Genomic DNA, 10,645 nt, shown 5'->3' with positions numbered 1-10,645 from the left:
TGAATTGAAAGACAAGTGTTAAGGCCAATGTTATAATCATATGGGTCGATTAAGAAATCAGATTCTCCATTATTTGAACTTAAAGATGGATCAATTTGAGAAGCTTCACAAATTATTTGAATAATAGAATCACTTTCCTCGCATGTTGAATACAAAAATTCACCACCTTGTATCTGACTACAGTTTAAACCAACGCCATGTTAATCAAAAGAATTATGTATGAGTGATAATATAAAAATTGCAAGATACCAACTAGGATATAAAAGATCAATCAGATTCAACCTTCACATCAACTTGGGACATTAAACTATCAAGATGAGGAATTTGATTCACCAAATAACTCAAGCATTCACTAACACTCAAGATGAGAGTTTGTGTCAGAAGGAAAATGATTAACATTAGAATATTCACAAGAATGACCAGGAGTTGATTATTTTCATGGGTGTTTGACAAATGTGAATCCTTTGGGTGATGATAATCAATGTCAAGATAAACAAAATGATCAGATTTAGATTTCTATGCATCCACAAAATATATACATTTCAATATTGAGTTCAATGCAAGAGGTTTATATGAAGATGAAGTAACAGAGTCCTCTATCTGATTATAAACCCAATATTGGAAGTTAAAAAAAGGATCTCTGAAAAACCCAAAATCTATCAAGAATGAGCTTGCATTCAATGAAACAATACAAAGAAAATAATTTTGCAAGAAAATACAGATCTAACATCATTCGAAGATCTCATCAGGATCACAAGAGCCTAACATAACCATCAATGAAAGTTGAAGTGCCTCGACTCTGACAAATCCCGAAACTTGCGACTACTGAATCATTACATTCTGAGACCTAAGTCATATCACAAATTTCATATAGAAGTATACTACTGGTTATTTCAACAAGATCACTATTATCTAGAGGGAAACTATCCACATCACTGTTTTGATCATATTTTTCAACCTCAAGAAACAAATTATTCGTCATAAGATTCTTCTAATTGCAAATCTAGAGATGTATAAATAAGAGAAATCTCATGAGAAACCTGATTTGAAGAGTTTTCCTCATGCAAAACAAGAGATTGCAGGAATTGAATGGATGTTGAATCATTTTATTGTTTTCTTCTTCAACATGTGCAACCTTACCATCTTGTGTAAATTCAAGATCCTGCTCATTAGATTGTGAACTTGAAGAGCAAGGCATATCTTCATCATGCGTTAATTCATTACAAGCAAGAGGACACACGGGATGATAGGTTGAAGAAGTTCTTATAAGAATATCTTCTAGAGAGATCAACAAATCGGTTGATGTGCCAAGTAATCATCACCACATGAATTAACAAAATTATCATTGTCAAGCTAGTGGTTTCCTAGGGCTTCGAGTTGATTAAGAGCTTTGATTTCACTTGAAAGACTACCAAGATTAACAGATCCTAAACCAACCAAGAATGAAGGAATATCATCTTGACATAGAGGATTTTGAAAGAGAGAAGAGAGATCAAAATTATCTTCACCCTTTTTCTCCTTTACCTATGAAATGTGACCACCTTGTACCTGATCACCAATTAGACCAACACATTGAGAATTAAGAGTACCTAAGTAATAGTTGGTGGTACATATTGATTAAGAAGATTAAGGCACGAAGGGTTATGAAATGTAGATGATAGAGGATAACATGTGTCCCTTGAAGAAACAACACTTTCAATTAGAACAAATTTAGGAAAATGATTATGTGCATTAATTTGATCTAGGGGAGTCAAGGGACCAATATTCACCTTCGATTGATTGTGCATAGAGTATCGACCAATAATAAGGACATGATGAATGGATCATCAATTTGATTTTTGAATTTCACAACTTCAACAATATTACCAGAGACAACCTTGTTAGGAAATGGAAAGGGAGGGGGACAAGGGAAAAAATGAACAGTAATTTCCTCCTCCGAGATGGGAGGTGTCTCATGATTAACAAAAGTTGGGAGAGCCCAATCAACCGAGGATTCATATTCAGATAGTTTCAAGAAAATTTGAACCACACGCTTAAAATTCTCCTTAAAGAAATACCAATCCACATCTTCTTCAGAAAACTCATAACATAAGTGAAGAAATCTATTAGAAAAATCCTCTATTGATTCATCAGACTTCATTCTAAGTTGATTAATTATTTTATAAACATCTTAGTAATCATACCTGTCAAAGGCTTGATGAAGCTCCTTGAAAAGTTGTTCAAATGAATGAATAGAAGAAAATGGTAAGGTATGACACCAAAAATTAACTCTACCTTCAAGAGTGAGGGTGAACAATTTACAAGCAACATCTTCAAAAATCACTTCATTAAGATAAAAAATCTTAAGAAAATGAGATGTATGCTCAAATATAGATATTCAAACCTCACCATCGAACTTTAATTGAGACAAGTTGATAAGAAGTTCCACATGGAGTGTAATATATTCTCTATTAGAAAAACATCCTCGGATTATGATTTGGGAATGAGCCGTTTGAGATAAGAAATTCAAATAGACTCAACGAGCTCAGCTTGTCATTTGGCACTCCTTCTAGCACCAACTATTGATGGTGCTGGAAATCCATCAACCAAGGGGTTATCCCCTGTATGAAGTCCCAATTAGACCTCACACTGTTTGGAGTGGGATCCCCAACCAGAAATATAGTCGGTTGCCATTGTTCCTAGGAAGTTTCCTTGGCTACAATTATCAACACAAGCAATTATGCAAAAAATCTTTGAAACAAGTGAGTTGACACTATGAAGCATACATTTTCAATGTCTATGAGGTTCTTTCATAAAAGCGAGAAGGAAGAGTGTGCCTTTAGAAGAAAAGTAATAGTACTATCGTAAAAGAGACACACAAGAGCAAGGGAAAAATAATTTATTAAACAGCAAATTAGTTCACAAGATAACAATAAGGATAAAAACAAGTAACAACACACATTCAATAGGATGCATACTAAAGCCAACGAAATAGTTCATTTTCATTAGTATGAGTTAACATAAACATACACAACAAACAATGAAAGAATAGTTTCATAGTCATTCACAACATATTCATGAAGGTGTGTCGACTCTAAGAGCTTCATGTATCAAGTGAAAGTACCAAGATATACAAGTACAATGTTGCCACACTAGTCCCAATAGTGGAACATTAAGTCACTAGTTTCTCCTCCAAAGAAAGATCTTCTCTCCTACGCCAAGCTAGAGAAGCCAAGGTGAAAAGTCTAAAGACCCAAACCCTTTGCTTAAGTTATGAGTGTTTATTTATAACAAATAAAATGACTCTCCACCTTCCATGTGATTTTTGACATCCCTCATGACTTTTGAGCTTCTACAATGAATTTTTGAATCCTTACATGACCTTTGATATTCTAATGACTTTAGAACCTTCTTGTGACTTTTCACATTCCATGTGGAACCCTTGGTCTTCCACATATTTTATATTTTCTCATTTTTGATAATACAATAATTATATCCACAAATGATGTGGTGAAATACATTAACACATTTGACTTTGTGATAACACTTGGACAAGCCATGACTTTGCATTGATGACATGGAACTTCATTGTGATGTATCTAGGCCAAGCCTTTTCTCTTACTGTTATCTTTGACTTATTCCTGATGTATCTTTACTTGTTCTTCATCTCCATCCTCCAAAGGATTTGGATAAGTATTAAAACCTCCCAAGTTAGCATGGGATACCACCATTCTATCATGGCCCACAATTTCTTCATGTCTTCATGATGGTTCTTCCAGTGCTTATTCTCCGCAAGTGTTCTCTTGTAGCATCTTCTTGATGATCTCCCTTGTATCTTCATGATAAGTCTTGCATGTGTTTCATCTTCATCCTCCTAGAGATTAGATGGTATGAAGTATTCCTTATGAGTTCAACCTTCAATATTCTGTTGTGTTTTAGTGTCCCTTCATGATCTTCCAGTCATCCTCCTTGAGCATCATCCCATCATGTCAATATACTAGTACCTGCAAATAGGATTTGCTCATGACAAGACAATAGTAGTCCCAAAATCTCCTAGTCTACTTTGTTTCATGCTACATGTTGATTGAGCAGGCACAAAGTGTAGGATTGTAGGTTTTAACTCTGTACAAAAATTACCTGCCTACGAATTCTAGAAATAGACAATAAACAATGCCGAGAGCATAAAACATAAAACAAAGATACATAGAGATTTTCCCCTAGATCCCAAAACTGGGACTACCAGATTGATTTTTCATTATATTCCATTCAATGTTACAATATATATATATATATATATATATATATATATATATATATATATATATATATATATATATATATATATATATATATATATATATATATATATATATATATAGACGCTGAAGCATCCATAAACCCCTATCCATTAACCTTGGATTAGAACATAATTTTAGTTCCCTTGACCGAATTTACAAAATACCATGGGAAGAAAACCATCATGTCCAAAACCATGTGCGAAAACCACGCACAAAACCATAGGTAGGTCTGCCCACCTAATATAGGGTCCAATTTTTTTTTCCCTGGGGCACTGCCCCAAACCCTGTAGAGGTGGCCTACAGCCTCCCTCAAACCACCTGACAGGGGGGGCTACTGCCTCCCCTATGACCCCCATGTTGCATCCGATGCAACGAATAGGGGGTGTTATCACCCCCTCGCACGTGAGGCTAGTCGTGAAAAGAATATAACACACACCCAACATTCTCCCACTTGTTGTTTTCTTTTCACGGGGGGCCACAAGAGAGCTTAGTCATTCGTCCAACACTGCAACACCCATTATTTCTCTACACCAAGAAAACTTCTCAGTGCTCATAGACTTCGTCAATGCATTTGCAACATTCTTCAAAGTGTCCACCTTTACCAACAACACCTTTTTGTCCTCAACCATATCCCTCACAAAGTGATACTGAACATCAATGTGCTTTGTTTTTGAATGATAAGCATGGTTCTTTACGAAGAAAATTGCACTTTGGCTATCACAATCTATCTTTATAGCTCGTTGTACCAACCCCATACTTGAACACAATCTTTGTAACCAAACTGCTTCCTTGCTTGCATGAGTGGTTGCCATGTATTCTGCCTCTATAGTTGAAAGTGTCGCTACACACTGCCTCTTGCTCATCTAATAGACTGCACCTCCAAATAGCTTAAATACATACCCACTTGTAGATCTTCTTTGATCCAGATCTCCAACCCAATCCGCATCAACAAATCCACATATGTCCAAAACTCTATCCAATCTTGGTCTTCCTTGGTAGAATAGACCATAATCACTAGTGCCATGCAAATACCTGAAAACCCGCTTCACTGTTGTCCAATGCTCCTTCCCTGGTTTTGACATAAGCCTGCGCAATACTCCCACTACATGTGCAATGTCTGATCTAGTACACACCATTGCATACATTAGGCTACCGACTGCACTTGCATATGGAACATGGGACATGTCCTCTTCCAATTCTTGTGCCTTGAGACACTGTTCAACAAATAACTTTACACTAACAGGAATAGGAACCTTCACTGTTGACTATCCTGCATATTAAACCTTTACAATATTGTCTCGACATGCTTCCTCTAATTTAACCATAGCTTCCTTTCTTCCCAATCTCGATAAATTTCCATGCCCAAAATCTAGTTTGCAGCACCAAGATCTTTCATGTCAAATTTGGAGGACAATTGGGTCTTCAATTCCTGGATAATTTCTTTGTTATTTCCAACCAACAACATATCATCCACATACAAGACCAAATAAATAACATAGTCACCAATTAATTTAAAATGCGCACAATGATCTGCTTTGATTTTGGTGAATGTTTTAACCCATACATATATTTTTTTTACCTGCATACTAGTTCTTTCTTACCCTTCACCGCAAAGCCTTCGGGTTGCTTCATGTAGATCTCTTCTTCCAGATCCCCATGAATAAATGTTGTCTTCACATCCATCCGTTCTACCTCAAAATCAAAAGCAACAACAACAGATAAAAGTAATCTAATAGAAACTACCTTGGCAATAGGAGAAAAAATATCACCAAAATCAATTCCCAACTCCTGGGAATAACCTTTTGCTACCAATCGAACTTTGTATTTCTCCGCCTTGCCTTTTGTATTCATCTTCTTCTTAAAAGCTCATTTGCTTCCAATGGGTTTCCTTTGATCCAACAACTCTTCCAGATCCCAAGCCTCATTTTTGTGCAAAGATGCCATTTCATCAACCATGGCCTCTTTCCATAGTTTTCCATCCTCTGAATCCACTGCTTCCCTGACAGTTCTAGGATCATCATCAATAATAGATAAAGCAAAATTTGGACAAAGCGTAGATGGACTATACCTTTCTAGTTGCCTTCTTTCTTGAACTGATCTTCTCACAACTAGAGTTTGTGACTCTTCATCTTCTGATTCATTTTCTATTGTAGAGTCTAATTCCTCCTCCTTTAGCTCAAACTCTATCTTCTCAGGTTCCTTTGGTAGGACTTCATGTTTAATAACATCTTTCACCTCTCTAAACACCACATCTCGGTTGTACACAACCTTCCTTGTTTCTGGGTTCCAAATCTTATAATCTTTTAAACCATCCTTATACCCAATAAAGATGCACCATTTAGATTTACTACCCAACTTAGTTCTTTTCTCCGTTGGAACATGTACATATGCATCACATCCAAATACCCTCAGATGTAAAAGAGAGGGTTTTTTACTAGTCCATACCTCTTGTGGAGTCTTATCCTCCAACACTGATGAAGGTGATCTGTTGACCAGGTAACATGCAATCTCCACCGCCTCTACCCAGAATTCCTATCCTAACCCGACACCACTGAGCATGCTTCTTGCCTTTTCCATCAACATCTTGTTCATTTTTTTTGCAACTCCATTTTGCTGAGGTATGTATGGAGTAGTCTTCTGCCTTGCTATACCACACTTCTTACAGAACTCTTCAAATTCCGTCTTACAAAAAACTCCATCGTTATCTGTCCTCAACACCTTTATCTTATTCTTTGTCTGGTTTTCCACTAGGGCCTTAAATTCTTTAAACCTATGAAAGACTTCAGATTTCTTTCTGAGGAAATATATCCATGTATTCTTTGAGAAGTTGTTTATAAATGATACATAGTACACAAACTTACCCAGTGATGGAACCGACACAGGTCCAAACACATCACTGTGCACAGGCTCTAATATTTGTTTCGCTCTCTTAGCTACAAAGGGGAAACTCGCTAGATTCTACTTCCCATGTACACAATTTTCACAAAAATCAAAATCTAGAGAGAAATTAGACATACCTTATACCATACCATTACCATGAAGTATTCGAAGGCCCTTCTTTCCAATATTTCCAAGCTTTCGATGCCATAGAATGGTCTTTTCTCTAGAGACCACTAGATTTTTTTCTCTACTTTTAGGAACCACATAACTGTTGCACCCATCAATAACAATGCTACCCTGAAGCTTGTATGGAATTCCAATCAAAACTCCCCGCATCAATACCAGTGCTCTCCGAATCATCTTGCAGGTATCTTTCTCAAACATTGTTTTTACACCTGCATCATCCAGCTTGCTTACAGAAATCAAATTTATGGCCAATGCAGGGATATGCAAAACACCCGGAAGTGTTCTAATTCTTCCACCTTGCAACTTCAACTTGAATTTTACGTGACTGACGATTCTAAGCTTTCTGTCATCCCCTAAGAAGACATCACCACCATCATATTTATCATACTCGTAGAACCATGCCCTGTGGGGAGTGAAATGAAAAGATGCACCTAATTCAATCAACCATGCCTCATGATCTACATGTGTACTTAAGGAAGAAGCCATGCACACATCGCCACTTTCATCTGAGGCGGTTTTTTCCTCTGCAGAAAGAGCATCATCAGATCCCTTTCCTTTCTTAGGATCATTAGATCTATAGTCCTTTTTGATGTTGCCTTCCTTTCTGCATTTCTAGCACACTGTTATAGGTTTTCCTAGAGATTTAGATCTTCCACTCGATGATTTATTGTTGTTTCTGTTCTAGGACCGTCCTCATACATACAAGGCATCACCATTCTGGACCTCTGTATTTTTTCGTCTCATCTCCTCCGATCCATTAACCCTAGATTAGAACATAACCATAGTTCCCTTGACCAAATCTACAAAATACCATGAGCAGAAAATCATCATGCCCAAAATCATGTGAGAAAACCACGTAGAAAACAATAGGTAGGTCTACCCACCTAATATAGGGTCCAAAAAAAATTTCCTCGGGGCACTGCCCTGTGCCCCGTAGAAGGGGGCTATCGACCCCTTCAAACCCCCCAATAGGGGGGGTTGCTTCCCCCTTGTGACCCCCCCGCTCGTGGGGTTAGTCGTGGAAAGAATAGAACACACATCCAACAAGGATTAAGGAGGAGGCTTAAGAATTGCACATTGCATAGAAGCACGAGGTAATGGTGAGGGTTTAGTGACTATGACTGCGCAGTGCACAGTGATTGAGGGATAGGGAAGAAGAGCTGCATAGATGAGGGGATCAGTGAGGCAAGGGAGAAGGCTTGTTGATTGTGATTGAACAATGTGCAATTTTCGAAGGCAAAAGATAAAGGATTGCATAGTTGAGCAACTCAGTGAGATAGGGGGGAAGGCTTTCTCACTATGATTGTGCAATGCGCAGCAGCTGAGGGAATTGAAAATTTAACTGCACAATTGAGGGATAGAGTGATGCAATGAGGCAAGCTTTCTCATTGTGATTGCGCAGTTCAGGGAATACTGAGCCAGGTGATTGCGCAAGTCATGGAGACATTGAGGCTTGACTGTTGACAACTAATAGTGGAAGACTCACTAGGAGAAAGAATTGCACAATTTTGAGGGTCAAGAGGCAGAGACTTTGCACTTTGATTGCACAATGCAAGTCCTTCGAGGTAGTGACTGCGCAGTGCACAGTTGTAGGAGGAAAGGGTGCTTCACTGTGAGGTAAGACTGCGCAATGCGCACTTCCAAGGGGCAGAAAGATTGGTCGAAGATTGAGCAAGTTGCAAAGATAGTGAAAGATCCAAAAATGGCTAAGTGTGCGATCAATGAGACAAGAGAGAACAAACAAGCCCTAAAATTATGATCTTACACCCAGATAATATCAACACACACCACAGAACTCAAAATCCACATACATACCTTGAAGCAAAAGCAAAGAAATACTTATTTCTAAGTGTAACAATTGAAACATCACTTTACAACTACGACCAAAATGGGAACTAAGTTGTGGGAGAGTTTCTATTGCATATGCTTATAATATATATGATCAACTAATACAAAATAATGTGCCAAGAATGCCTCTTGTTGTGCACTGAAGTGTGACACATGTAAGGGTGAAAATAATAAAAAACAACACTTGCAAAAGCTAAAGAAAGTGAAAAGGACACATGCTATAGTGAATAGAAGACAAAAGCAACACTTGTGAAATTGAAAAATCGAGCAAGAAAGACAATCACGAATTGAAATCCACACTTATGAAAGCAAATGTGCGCAAAAGTGACAGTTGAGGAGATACACTGGAATGATAATATTGTTGCAACTACGAGCGAGAGAATCACTCATAGGATTTCATGCTCACTATAAACTAAAATTGTGCACTGATTGTCAACAAGAATTACATAGTCACTGTCTTTATTAACTTCACAGTCATTGTCAGTCAGGGTTACACAATGGCTATCATCGGGAGTTGCACAGTTATTGTCACTGGGCATTGCATAGTCACTGAATCTAGGGATTGTGCAGACACTACTCTTAGAGATTGTGTAGTGACTACTCTCAAGGATTGCGCAATCCCTATTTTTAAGGGTAGACATTGACCACTGAGCTTGCAAGAAGGTGCGTTTGAGAATGCATCAGAAGGCTAAACATGTGTAAAGGCTAAGCATGTGTAAGTGAGTTTGATAGTTAGAACCTCAGAAGAAGACTTAAACACTTAGCAAAACATCAACCAATCATGAAGCAACTATGATTAAATTGGAACAACAAATCGTAGGATCACAATTAGGCTCCAAAATTCAAGTGTAGCAAAGTTTTTGAGAGTGTTTGTCGCAACGACAACACAAGGATATACCACCTCACTTATAAGAAGAAAGTAACCATAGTATCACAATCCATAAAAGAAGAAAGAAGGCAAATGTTGGACACGCAGAGACAAATATACACTAGGTCATAAATGCAACACACAAAAACTCCTCACTTGTGAAGCAGAACAAGAGGAATCAACTAGAAATGCCTCAGATGAAGGAACTAACGAGGAAAATGAAGTCCAAAACACAGAACCAAAAGAAGAAGCCATGCTGAGGATTTCTCTAACTATAATCACAAGAATAGCTTTGTGTACCCAACAAAAGATATAAGAGTCATGGTGGCAGACAAAAAAAAGATAGATAGAGTTAGGAAATTTCACAAGGCTAAATTGCACTTAAGCAATTATGAATAGGAATCTAGTTTCTACATAGTTCCCTTGGGAGGAGAAGATGTCGTACTTGGAATAAAATGGCTACAAACATTGGGAACATACTCTACAAATCATCAAAAGCAATTTATTAAGTTCAAATGGGCTGGTAGAAGATATAAGTTGTTCAGATTCCAACCACCTCCTACTCAAATTGTATCTGCACAACAAA

The sequence above is a fragment of the Pinus tabuliformis genome, chromosome 2_2, assembly GCF_031772625.1.
Source record: "Pinus tabuliformis cultivar Carrire ecotype Pingquan chromosome 2_2, CPIR1, whole genome shotgun sequence".
NCBI lineage: Eukaryota > Viridiplantae > Streptophyta > Pinopsida > Pinales > Pinaceae > Pinus > Pinus tabuliformis.
Note: the sequence above shows the minus strand (reverse complement) of the source record.